The sequence below is a fragment of the Mustela nigripes genome, chromosome 7, assembly GCF_022355385.1.
Source record: "Mustela nigripes isolate SB6536 chromosome 7, MUSNIG.SB6536, whole genome shotgun sequence".
In the NCBI taxonomy this organism is placed as follows: domain Eukaryota; kingdom Metazoa; phylum Chordata; class Mammalia; order Carnivora; family Mustelidae; genus Mustela; species Mustela nigripes.
Genome location: NC_081563.1, coordinates 7030656 through 7044504, shown reverse-complemented (window position 1 = coordinate 7044504; position 13849 = coordinate 7030656).

Sequence of the window (13849 nt, the reverse complement as noted above, 5' to 3'; positions counted from 1 at the left end):
CCATTTCACAGATAGGCAAGCGGAGGCCAATCAGCAGAGTACGGGCTCGGGGTTCCCCCGTCGGAGAAACATTCCTACTCCACTTGTCCTCTGCTGCTTTCCGCCCTTCCTGGGCTGGCGCAGGCCGGCGTCGTCCTGGGCGTTTTCCTCGAGAAATACCCGGTGAGTCCCGACCCGCCTGAAGGGGCTTTGGTGGAGATGGGGCGTGAGGGGGTTTCTCTTGTCTCTGCTGGCCCTCCCCTTAGCCGCTGACCTTGGCTGGCCTTGAGGGGAGGAAAACAAACAAGAAACACCTGCTTATCTGCCGTGAGGCCGACTTTGGACTGAGGGCTGCTGGCAGGGGACAGCGAGGCGGGGGTGGAGGGTAGGAACTCTCGTCTCTTCCTCACGAAGCTGGAAGAGCCCAGGCTCAGAGCTGTCGGTGCAGCCCGGGAGGTGAACCCTGGCCCTGCGACTCCGGGACAGAGCGCCGGAAAGAGAAGAGAGAACTCTGAAATGGCGCCAGGATTTCAAGCTCAAAGGACGAGACCGCGAGCAACCCCCCTGCACCCCAGCTTTGCCTGAGCTCCCGTATCTGATTTTCATTTCTTGGCCACAACAGTCCTGTGAGGGGGACATGACTCTCCCCACATGGCAGACGAGGACCCTGAGGCTCTGCGGAGCACATGTCCTGTGTGGGGCCATCCAGCTGGCAAAGTGGTAGGCAGAGCTGGAGCCTGGTGCTGTCCGACCCCACATCTGCTGACTCCATCCAGAACCTCTAGTAGGGTAGGGGCAAGGGTAGTGCCAGGGCTGGAGCTGCCCGTGCTGTCCCACTTCACGCGCAGGGAAACTGAGGCTCGGAGGGGCATGCCAAAGCTCACATCACACACAAGAGGCTCCAACCAGCCCAGCAGCCCTTCCTAGGTGTGAGACCCCCTTCCAATTCCGGAGTTCCCCAGCAATTCCCAGACCTGTTGCGGATAGGCCGGACCTGAGGCCGTCCGGGGAGGCTGCCCGCCAGCCCAGCCAGGGACCGGGCCCGCGGCTGGGACTGGAGGAGGCAGGGAAGGTGTCCGCGGAGCCTGGCACAACGCTCAGCCATCTGGTACTTTCAGCTCTTCGCAAATCCTGAAGTATCACCTTCTAATTGCTTAATTTTCTGCATTCTTCATTTATTTAGACTAGCCTGGGGCTCTCCCGCCTGGCGTATTAGAGAGCTTTTTACTTTTTAATAATACTTAGCATTTATATCGCGCGTTTCACGTTCAAAGTGTTTTACCGAGTTCCCTAATTAATCAGAACGCTAACTGCCGCCCTGGGCAGGTTTGACCAAGTTCTCGGGCTCCTAATTGTGAGGGGTGGAATCCCTGCTGCTGCCCGACCCCTGGCTCCCCCACCCCATGGACCCCCATTTCCCTCTGCAGCCGAGATTCTGGCCACTGCTCACAGCTCGGCCCCTGCCCTGGGCCAGGCCTGGGCTGGGGACATGGAGGCAGGACAGACAGACTGCCACCACTAGGCGCCCCTGGGGACAGAGGGAAACTGACTGTGTGCAGGTGACCCTAGGGCTGGGGTCGATGCCAGAGGGGAGAGAACCAAGGGACCCACGGCGGAGCATAGCGCGGCTCCCGGAAGGATGGCGATCAGGGGACTGCCCAGGAGACCTCCCTGCAGGGGAGGCAGGAAGGGCATTGGAGACAGAGGGAACAGCCTGTGCAAAGAGGTGGCATGGAGAAGCACGAGTTCATTTTGACGCAGGAGGTGGGGGCAGACAGGCACGGAGGCCAGGGCCCAGGCTGCGGGTGCAGAAGGGCCCGCAGAGGAAGGGCGGTCTCCTGCACAGACCACGGGCTGTCAGTGCGGATGTGCTCTTTCCAGGAGAGCAGGGAGGCTGAGTCAGGCACAGGAGTAGGATGGGGGCCTGAGCCGGGACAAATTCAAAAGTGAGATGGGGACTATGCGCAGGACGGGTGACCTTTATGTGGGCGTGGAGGGGCATGTGGCCGTGGGGCAGGCTGGGGTTCCCAGCTCATTGCGGGAGGGTCCAGGAAGGGGGTGCCTGCAGACCTTGTCCCAGCTACGGGGAGACGGGCTGTGTGTGAATCTGTGCGTCTAGGGCTCGGAGGGGATTGGAGAGAGTCCAGAAGAAGCCAGACTTGGAAGTCACCGGGCGCAGGCGGCATCTGAGACCTGGGAGTGTCTGGGTCTCGGGAAACATCAGCCTGTCGGGCGTGGGTTGAGGAAAGGGACTGACATGGGCAGCAAGGTGGGCAGAGCAGGGCAAGGTCGGCTGCGCAGGGCGGTGCCAGCGAGGTCGGCGGTGGGCTTGGGGGGCGATTCAGGACAGCCGTGGTGTGGCAAAGCCGGGAAAGCAGCCCTGGGGAAGCACAGGAGCGCTGGGTCCGGGAGAGCGGGCCGGTGTGTGCCGGGGGTGCGGGAAGGGTGGCTGGGCAGTGGCCGATGGGAGAAAGGGCAAAGGAGAAACTGGGGGGGGGGGCACCCAGAAAAGAGGAAGGAGACTGGCTGAAGCGGGAGAGCCCAGAGGGGCGTCTGTCTTCACCTCGGTGGGCCGTGTGAGGACACACGTTGGGCGGGCTGGCGGGAGTCGAGGGGCTTTCCTGCCTCTGCATGCTGGTCCTGTCGGTGGAGGAGACGACGAATCTTTCCATAGGGCCGGGAATACTGGGCCCTGGTGTCCGAGGCTGTGACCCTGTCCCGGACCTGCCCCGTAGCTGGGCCTGCAGAGCTGGAGGGAGCTTAACGGCCATTAGGACAGTGGGCAGGTTTGTGGTTTACATCGTGGGCACCTGCTGTGCCCACGGAGGGCTCCAGGGGCCCACCTGCGGGTCCCGGACTCCCCAGAGGCTCCCAGGAGGATGGGGCCCAGCTGTTTGCTCACGCTCCGTCCCAGCCTGGCCCAGCGCCGGGGCCTGCTCCATCAGGAGTCTTTTTTGGATGAAGTGGACTCGGCCCTCCTTTTGGTCAACTCTTGGAGTGTGGCAAGCAATGGGGGTCAGGTGGCCTGCCCTGATTCTCAAATCCCTATCCAACCTCCAGCATGAGGGTCGGAGACGAGGCTTGAACCCCAAACCCGTGGGCCCAAAGGGGCATAGAGCCTCAGAGCCCACTTCCCACTCATCATGATGCACCCACAGCTGGATACACCCACACCTGAAGCAGTCCTCTAATCCGAGAAGACCAGGGAGAGAGCGGAGAAGCCTGAGGGCCAGCCAGACGGCAGGGCCCAGGAGCTGGAGGCCAGAGAATCAGCAGCAGCAGCCTCCCGTGGCCACAGGCGTCCAGGCCGTGGGAAGACAAGGGTGGGGAAGGTGCGGATGGAGAGAAGCGGTACCTGGGGGGAGCAGGGGAAAGGGCAAAGCCCGGCCCATGCCCCGGTGTCTCTCTGATCATCTGATTGTCTGATTGTCTTCCCAACAACAAAACCAGGCCAGGCCAGGAGGGAGGCGGCGCTGACGCTTGCTGGCTGGGGCCCTGCCAGGTCTGCGGCAGCCCAGAGACGTTGTTGCCCCGGAGGGAGGGAGGGGCGCGCTGGTTCTTAGTCTCCAGTGGGGCTTCTGACTAAGGGGGTGCTCAGCGCCCAGGCCCAGCAGCCTCCTGGGTCCGTAAGTCCTCGGGGCTGGGAAGGAGAGGAAAGTTCATTGAACAGCTAATAGAGAACAGGCCCCGTGCCAAATACTAATGATTAGCTTTTACCGAGCGCGGTGCTTGGCCCTCCCCACGGCCCTTCACACGGATTACCTCAGGGAAGGTTCACTACAGCCCTCAGAGGGAGCGGTGTCCCGCCTTACAGATGGGGAAACTGAGGCAGGCTGCCAGGCAGGGGCATGTGAAGAAGTCACAGCAGCAGGAGCAAAGGCAGCCCCGAGCTCTGTGCCGTCGCCCACCGAGGCTCGGGATGCCCAGAGGATATGGTGTGTATGTGGTGTGCGGGTGTGTGGTGTGTGGGCTGTGTGGGCGTACGGTGGGCATATGGTGTGTGTGTGTGTGTGTGTGTGTGTGTGTGGTATGGGACAGGTGTGTAGCTTGTGGACAGACAACTTCTTCCTCCCACGGTCACGGGCTCGGCTCCTTCACGGATGAAACGAGCACTTTGGGCCAGAAGTCGTCCAGCCTTTTTAACCACAAACTCTTACTCAATGGCAATCTGACATGAGATCGTCGAGATCGAAAAGAGATTTATAAAAAAAAAGAGAGTTTCCAGGGGGAGCCCCAGCTGACCTGACTTCTTTCCTGGCCCCTGCGGTCCGGCTCCCACCCCCACTGGTGCAGGAGACGTCCGCGGTGAGCCTGGCCATTGGGGGTGCCTTTGGGATTGAGGAGTCCAAGGGCACAGCTGTGCTGTGTGCATTGTTCATTCATTCATTCATGCATGCATTCATTCCTGTTATTTATGCATGTGAAATCAGTCCACATCTAGTGGGTGCTTTCTGCCCAGCCGGGTTGGGGGCTCCGAATCCTGGGGGCCGGAGAGGTCACACCTCCGGTGTAGAAGAGTATCCCTATTGCAATGGCCAGTGTAGATAGGCTGGGGTGCTTGGGCCTCACGTGGGCACCTGATCTTCCGCTTCTGCCCCCACTTCCTGGGCCGGGGTGTTGGGGGAAGCCCCTGGGAGATGGGCCGGCAGTGCGAGGACCGGCCCGGACCCCCAGAGAAACCCACAAATGAGCCAGCTTGGGGTGACAGCTGGGAGGGGCTGTCCCAGCACTCTGGCTTCCCCAGACATAGCCCTGGACACGACCCTCCAGCCATCCTTCACTTCCTTCTTCAGGGGCCTGGCCCGGATGGCCGGGATTCTCACTTGCATGGTAAGGAATTCTGGCACAATGACCTGAGGCAGTCACCTAAATGGGTTTGTCAAACAAATCAGAATCCTTGAGTTTCGCCATTGGAAAGTCCCCTTGACATTATGCAATCCATACGAATGTGGCCTGAACAGGAGGCTAGCCTGCCCTTGCTTGAATACCTCCCACGACGGGGACCTCACTACGTATAAGGCAGCTCCTTCCTTTTCTTGATGGCTATTAGAAATGTATGAAGTTTTCTCCTTGGTGGTTGACACACGTATCCTTACAGCAGCCCAGGCCAACCTTTATCCTTTTCTACAGAACATTTCAGCTGCTAGAAAACAGGGCTCACGGGGGCCAACCAAAGCTGCAGTCACGTCTGCAGGGGGTACCACTCATGCCCACCCCCTTCAGGGGCGCAGGACCCGGCATTGACTCCTGTCCCTTCCACGGAGCATGCCCAGCCCCTGGCTCCAGCCCCCAGCCTTCCTGGGCTCACGGCTGCTCGCTGTTCCACAAGAGACCTTCCGTCTCCTATTTAAACCAGAAACATCTATGTCAGCTTATAATTTTTGCCAGAGGGTCCATTGAGGTGATCACCACTGTGAGTCCTTTGGAGGCAGAGGGAGGTGGTGTGGCTCAGGAGAGGGTGTATGGCAGGATCTCGGGGGACCAGGTTCCACTGCCCACTAGCCACAGGATCTGCGGGGCAGAGCTGGGGCTTCCTGGTTAAGGGGTTCCCTCGCCAAGCCGAGTGCCTGGTGAGGGCTGTATCTTCTAGAGATGTTCCCCCTTCTGGAGCACAGGAACGCGGCTCTCAGCACCAGCCACAGGCCTGGGGAGTCAGAGCATCTCTGAGCCTCAGTTTCCTTATCTGTAAAACCATGTGAGTACTGACACTTGGGGGGTTCTCAGAAATCTTGGAAGGAAGGACGGAAAGGAGGCAGGGAGGCAGGCAGGCAAGCCCCCTTACTGGGCGGTTGTAAAGATTTAGTAGGATAAAGGGCGCTTACGCCCACTGGGCACCCAGCAGGTACACCATATATGAGCATTTCCTTATTCTACCTCCTTCTCTAGGTCAAAGGAAGAAAACCTTGCTGCATATTCGCTCCTTTGTACACGAAGGCCCCGCTTTGGGGGCCTGCCTTGCATTTCGTTCTCTTCCTATGCCGCGCTCTCTGCCGGGATGGCCCCAGCCGAGCATCTGGCCCGGGGCTAAGGGGAGCCTTGGTGGCCCACAGAGGTTGCCTGGTGGCGTGGCTGCTGTTCCATGCTGGGCCGGCTGTCTCGGCTGCGGGCCCCGCCACACCCACTCCCTCTCTCGGGGGAGGCGATCCCAGGCCGTTGACAGAGGAGGCAAGTTAGTCCGTGGCCCTGGCAGCCTGCAGCGGCCACGGCCTCTTACATCACAGCCCGCACGCCCGGCCGCGGTCACCCACCCAGCACGCAGGACAACGCCCCAGCCCCGGTCCCGGCCCGCGATGCATCATGCCGGGAACTCCCTACGGCCTACGTCGCCAGCTGGCGGGCCCCGTCTTGCCTCGGCTCCCCGGCTCCTGTTCTTGCCCGGATCATTACGGGGAGTGTGTCGTGAGCAGCCTCTCTGTCTCCTGGGGTGAGGTGGCTCCGTGGGACCTGGGGTTGTCTCCAGTGGGCCTCTAGGACCAGCCAGCAGCCCGGGGACAGCTTCCGTCATCAGGGTCAGTGATGCACATGGAGCACATGGAGTGATGCACAGTGATCCACATGCGGGCTGGGGCGGCGGGTCAGTGGGGGGCGAGGGCCGCCCCCCACCCCCGGCCGGCTGGGACCCTGGGAGCCATTCTAGCATCTCTGAGCTGTTCCGCCAGCCGGAAACCTGGGATGTGACGGCACCTGCTTCTCCCGGCGTCTCAAGTTCAATGCGATGATGCCCCGTGGAACCCACGCCCCACGTGCCCAACGCAGAATCCGGCGCGTCCCTGAGCGGCGCGTCCGGTGCAGCCGGAACGACACTCGACGGTTCTTTTCCTCTCCTCTCCATCAAATGGCCCGGTGCAAATGCTCTTTTCAATGCAAGAAAAATCCTGAATTACAGAAAATCCTTCAGGCTGCGGGGCCGTGGGCGGCAGAAGGATAGAACAAAGATGGTACCTGTTCAGGCAAGGCCAGGAGCACACGGGGTCCTTACGCCCTTCTGTCGACACGGGCCAGGTCTGCTGTTTTTCGTAATAAAACGGTCAAATGAAAATCATTGTCTGTGGGTCAGGCCAACACTAGGGTTGGTTCGGGACACTCCCATTGACTGACACGGGACAGATTTAGCAACGATTTTTACTGAGGCTGAGTCTACGGCAGGCTGGGGAGTCGAAGTCGAGGAGCGGAGGGGGGGCTCCCGGCGCTTGCAGCGGACTCGGGGAGGGAGCCATCAACAGCTCATCTGCTGGAGACGAGCCCCAAAGGAGCCCTTCCTAAGGAGATGAGGTCTGTTCGAGGTCTGCAGCCGAGCTCGAGGCGGGGAAGAGCGTTTCAGCAGTGAGGACACCCTGAACGAACATGCGGGGCGCACGGCGGGCCCCAGGCAGTTCTGAACGAGGGTGACTTGTGACACCACGTGTGGGAGATAACAAAGCTGGGCAGGTGGCCAGCCGGCGGTAGCGGTGGCTGCCTGCATCACTGGGCCTCCATCTGGAGACAGGAAGAGCCCTGGGGGTTGCACCAGGTAGAAGGGCTTACAGCGAGATGATTTTCAGAAAGTTCGTTTCACTCATAGCCCTGGGGAGAAGATTGGAGATAGCCAAGGACCAGCTGGGGCGCCCCTGCAAAGGGGCTGGTATCATTGCAGAGAAGAATCAGCAGGGCTAGGCTTTGATCAGATGGAGGCGGGGGCAGGGCTCTGGGCGCCCCCCACCCTGATACCTGGCTGGGATGACTTGTGGAATCTGAAGAGTGGAGAGGAAGGCATGTGGGAGGGACCCCAAGGCTGAACGTGGCTCCCATTGAAACTCTCCGGGAGGTGAGTGAGTCCTCCTCAGCCATGGGTGGAAACTGAGGGTTGGCATCGTGAGCGGAGAGGTGACAGCCGAAGCTGTTGGGTCCCTCAAGTGGATCCTTGAAAGTGAGAAGGGAGGGGTCAGGTTAAGGGTACCTCTACCTAAAGGGTCAGCAGGGCAGGAAGGAGGGAGCAGTCATAGGAACCAAGATGGAGAGAGGATCTGGGAACAGTCTTAATGTCAGATGGGGGCTGGCCAGACACGGCATTTGCTCATTGGATTGACAGCACAACCATTGCTGGAGAGTTCTACCAGGATGGACCAGCACTACAGCCAAAACCCCATGGGTTGCATAGTGCACAAGAGGCTGGGTCATGGGTGCCCTGATGGAGTAAGTGAATTCTGCAGAGGAGGAGGAAGGGGACAGGGCTATGCAGCAGGTGCGCCCATGGTGGGGTTTGTTTGGGGTGGGATACGTTTCTCAGAGACGGCCCCACCTTTCTGCAGGGAACTCTAAGCCTCTCGTCCTGACCACAGGCACACCAATGCCAGCTGGACCCAGTCACACAGCATCGGACCGTTTGCACCACGGAAACCCAGTGATTCAAATGGGGAACCACGGGTCCTAGAAGGAGGTCACAGAAAGCGTCTGTGACCTCGATTCTTGTTGCAGCTCTACCCATCCTCAGTGTTCTCTTTGGTGAAATGGACATAAACACATTGGGTCATTGCCAAGCTTGGGCAAGGTCGCACGTGTGGACGTCCTGTGGGGATGGTATTGTGTAAGGGGAACGTGATTCTTCCCAGACAGTACTGGCCTCAGTACTCAGGGAATCTCATGTGTCAAGGGTCAGTCTCCATGATCCCACTGTGAAAAACCACAGTGGTCTTCTTTGCGTTGTAGCTCCCCACCGACTTCAGGGACCTCATCGGGCACAGGGTGTCTCCAGAGCTCACCCGAGTCCACAGCACTGTCCCATGTTCTGCTAAAATAAACATGGCTTAGCCTTGATGGCTCCCTGAATGGTTTCCGGGTGAATCAATGAGAGAGTGTACATGTCCTGTTAAGTAATCGTCTTCTCTCCTGGGAGTTCCCCTTTCCAGGATGTGATCTATAGAAAGCTTGTTGTCTCCACATGGGCTCTGACCCAGCGTCATGGCCTGGGTTGTGCAAATAGCCCGTGAAGAGTGCAAACAAAGGCCAGCTGCCAAGGTAGACGCTTCCAGTGAAAGGTGACGTAGGGCCCAGTGCAGGGAAGACACAGGTTCCTGAAACCGCCACTGGTGGTTCTGGCCCCTGTTCTTATGTTGTGTGGATCTCAAGGTGCCAGCCCAGAGGACAGGCAGACCCTGCCTCCGAACCTACAAAGCCAAGTCATCTCCAGGGTGAGACACCTGGCTTCCTTGTGGTATAAGGTTCAATACCTTGAAGGCAGCTCAAGCCTTAGGGCCTCGAAGGGTAATTCATGAGCAGCTGAACGCAGCAAACATCCCTCTAGGCACCGACTGTATACTCAAGAGAGCTCCTCTTACCCTGTCATGAAATGACAGTGTTTTCCGGTCAGAAAGGACATGCATGGTCATCCAGTCCAACCCTGCCTTCCTAAACTACGCTTGAGTAATTCCTCCAGCCAGACGGATCAATCCCTGCTTTGTTGAATCCCTCAGTGCCAAGGAACTCACTGCCTTACGAAGTGGTCAGGGCCGTCTTATAGCACCTTACACTGGTAGATTTTCTTAAAAATGAGGATTTTAGTAAATCCTTAGCAAACCATCCAGGATTTAGTAAATCACCCCAGAAGCTCGGATTGGATTTGCACAGACTCTGGAGCCAGGGGCCCTCACCCACCCTGCCAGCCCTCCAGGTGTTGTAAACACAAACCTGTTGACTGTTTCTGCTTCTCATAATTTCTCTCCAATACTTGTTATTGTCTGTTTTTTTAAATTACAGCCATCCTAACTGATGTGTGGTGGCATCTCATTGTGGTTTCATTTCCACTTTCCTAATGGCTAACGATGTTGAGCATCTTTTCATGCGCTTACTGGACAGTCGTATGTCTTCTTAAGAGTCACGTCTATTCAAAACCTTAGCTCAGTTTTAAAATTGGATTCTTTGTCTTTTTTTGTTGAGTTTAAGAGCTCTTTATATATTCTGGGTACTAAACTCTTTTAAAAGATATGATTTGCAAATAGTTTCTGTCATTGTTTTTTTTTTTTTTTTTACTTTCTTGACACACAAACATTTAAAAAAATTTTTTTTCCAGCTCTATTGATGTATGATTGACAGTTAAATTGTAAGATATTTAAAGTGTACAACATGATGATTTGAAAAACATTTAAAATTTTTAAGGTCTTGTTTTTTAAAAGTAATCTCTGTGCCCAAGGTGGGGCTCAAATTCACAACCTGAAGATCAAGAGATACATGGTCCACCCACTGAACCAGCCAGCTGCACCCCCAAAATTTTAATTTTGATAAGGTTTAATCTAGCAATTTTGTCTCTTGTGCTTTGGGTGTTACATTTAAGAAGTCATTGCTTCATTTAAGCTCACAAAGATTCATAGGTAAGTGTTTTTTTTTCTAAGAGTTTTATAGTTTTAGCTTTTTTAAAAAAAAAAGTTTATTTATTTATTTGACAGAAAGAGATCACAAGTAGGCAGAGAGACAGGCAGAGAAAGAGGGGGAAGCAGGTCAAGACCTGAGCTGAAGGCAGAGGCCTAACCCACTGAGCCACCCAGGCACCCCAGTTTTAGCTCTTATATTTAAAAATCTTTGATCCATTTTGAGTTATTTTCTGTATATGGTGTGAGGTAGGGGTCCACCTTCATGCTTTCACAGGTCACTATCCATCTGTCTCAGCACATTTGTTGAGAAGACTATTCTCTCCCCCATTGAACTGTCCTGGAACCACTATTGAAAATCAATTGTTCATATGTGTATGGGCTTATTTCTAGGTTCTCAAATTTATCCCATTGATATGTCTGTCCTTACACTAGTACCCAGTTAGTAACTTTGTAGTAAGCTTTGAAAGTGGCAAATGTAAGTCCTCCAACTCTGTATTTCCTTATCAATATTGTTTTGGCCATTCTGCATCCCTTGTATTTCCAGATGAATTTAAGGATCAGCTTGTCACTCTCTAAAAACAAACCAACCAAAAAACCACTTGTCTGGCATTTTGCTAAGGATTGCATTGAATCTATAAATGAATTTGGGAAGTATTGTCTTCTTAACAATATGAGCTCTTCCAATCCATAAACTGGGAATGTCTTTCTATTTATTTAGGTTTGCTTTACTATCTTTCAACAGTGTTCTCCCCCTCTCTTTGGGTCCACTCAAACTTTTTTCATACCTCAAAACCTACAGTCCTTCCAGTTACACCCAGGACATGAGTATAAGCCCCTTGGCCTCCTGACTGGTCCTCTGAATGTGTTCCTGTTTGTCCAAAGAACCCCTAAGCACCATGCTCCCAGTCTGGCCTGCATCTCAGGCGAAGAGGACTGCTCCTTGGGACCCCCTCCGCTCCCTAGGATGTCATGCTGACCTCCAGTAACCCACTTGCTCCTAGATGCCAGCATGCTGGTCCTCGGTGTTCACTCATCTGCTTCCCCCAGGACGCTGTGAACTGGCCAGAGGCAGTAACCCAGGCTCAGCCAGCTCTGTGTCTCCAGGGACTGACTCCAGAGCTTTTGCGAATGTTTGCAGAACAAGGGGGTTTCCTTGTTCTGGATCTAGAGAGCTGTGAATTCCACCAAAGAGAACACCTTGGGATGCTCCCAGAAACCAGTGATCTCATGGCATATCTGAACGTTAAAATCCGTCTTTGGAAAGCAAGCGTTCTGACCACCATTGGAAATTCCCATCCTACTTCTCTCATTCCATAGCCTGCTTCAAACTGACGACTCAGGACATTTAGCTCTAGCTTGGGTGCTTAAATAGGACCATTGTTCACTTTATGAGAACCCAGAGGCTCAGAGATGGAACACTTTAAATGTGATAAATAATAATAATAATAATAATAATAATAATAATAATACTCTCTTCTCCTGGGGCCTAAGTCTTTAAATTAAATGTTTGGTTTGGGTGGCGCCTTCCAACGCCTGCAGGCAACATGCAGCACGTTCAGATAGGAATTGCAAATAGTGAGAACCATGACTCAGGTTCACAGGAGACGCTCAGGAGTGTGTGAAGAGGCTGTTCTTGAGGTACAATGTTTCAGGGGACAGAAATAGTCGGAAGTTTCCCCAGTAGGGCAGAAACAAGACCAGTCAGAACAGAAGACACTGGATATGAGCCTGAGAGTTTCCTCCGGGAATCAAGCCGTGAATTGCCAGACATTCTGCCCACGCTCCTCACTCCGGAGGGTCTCACTGAGTTAGGCTACCTAGAGAAACCCCACCAGCTGGGTCGCTGACACCCTGCTGCTGTCCAGATACAAGGTGGGTATAGTACATTCTCTTTTGACTAACAGAACATTCTGGATCCTCACCCCAAGCAGCCAGGGTGATTCTGCTCACCCAACGGAAATTCCAAAGTAGGTGCCATTGGTATTCCTTGGTCTGGTCCTACCTTCTGGGGGCATCGTTCTTTCTCAGAGCACTATAGAAATGTGAGTTTTATGAACTGATCCTGTTTTGTGGGAATCTGCTCTCAACTGCTTATTGATGGATTGGCTGGGGGTCGCCCAGCCTTGCCTCTCAACCACAGCGGGTTCTGCTTTGCGTCTTTCAGATCCTGAGACTCAAACCCTTCCATCCTGAGGTGGAGTGTTGGACTCAGTGAGCTCCTGCCCTTCAGGCCCTGATGCCCCAGGGTCCCTTCTGCCCCCATGTTTGAGCCACAGCTGAACCTTGGGAAACCAGGAGCCTCTCCGCAGCGCCCCTCGGCAAGGGGCAAGCACTGGGCTTCAGCCCCACAGCCTGAACCCTCAGGCTTCTCTCAGAGTTGGCAAATCTGAGAAAACCCAACAAGTTTCTCATTGGATTCTCTGTTCAAAATACAAGAATCATCACACAACAACATTTAAGGTTTAAATGAGTTCTAAAACACCAGCCCTACCTTTCTCTCTCTCTTCTTGACCTGTGGGCTTCTCTGTGTTCTGTTCGGCCCAACTGTTGAATCTGAATTTATCACGAGAACCTTTTACCCCAACACTCAAGGTCTTGGTCAGCTTGATGCTAAAAGTTCCTCCCGAACTTGCCCTTTCTCTGCCCCAGTCACAAACAGGCTGGGTGGCCCGGCCGGCCCTCCACCGCACGGGGCGAAGCCAACCTGCGCCCAGAGCCTTCGGCCGGGTCCCCACGGAGGCTGACAGGAGCAAGGCAGCGTCGAGGCTAGAGGTACCTTGAAGAGGTGGAAGAACCAGGTGGGCTGGGGAAGGGGGTCTGGCAGCAGGAGCAGAGAGGCCCGTGAGGGGAGGGGTGAGCACTTTCTCCTGGCCAGAGGGGGACCCTGGGTAAGCATTGCCAGAGGCACCCGAAGAAGGCCTCCCAACGTAAGCCCAGAGTACAGGCCCCCAAACACTGACTTGGAACAACATAAGCCAGGGGCGTTGGAGCCTCAGACTGGCTGGGCCACCAGGCTTCCAAGTCTTCCAGGCTTCCTACTATCCTATAGGGCCACCACCTACAGGACAAGTCCTGCTGTCCCTTGTGTCCCCCTCACCGGACAGTGTGGCCCTGTGGTCGTGCTCTTAAACGAAAGAGGTTAGCGAATAACCCCCAACTGTATCTTCATACTCCGTTGCCTTTTGGAATTTCCACCAGCACAAAAATAAAAACTCAAGGATATGCACATGGTTGTCCCTCCCCCAAAAAAGTCCTCAGACAATGACCGTACAGCCCCGTCTACATGCCTGTCTACATTGCCGTTTCAGCACCTCAGACAACCAAGGACCCAGGACCTAGACATACAGAGACCTAAACAAATAAGCCAGAAGAAATAGTTTGTGCAGAGGAAAGAAAAAAAAAATCATTCTTATTAAAATCCTGAAAGAACTATTAATTCCACTCATGAAGGAAGCAATAATAAAATGCTTGATAGAAAGACAAGAAAATTAAGGAACTCTCCCAGGAAGTAAAGCAAAAAGGTAAGT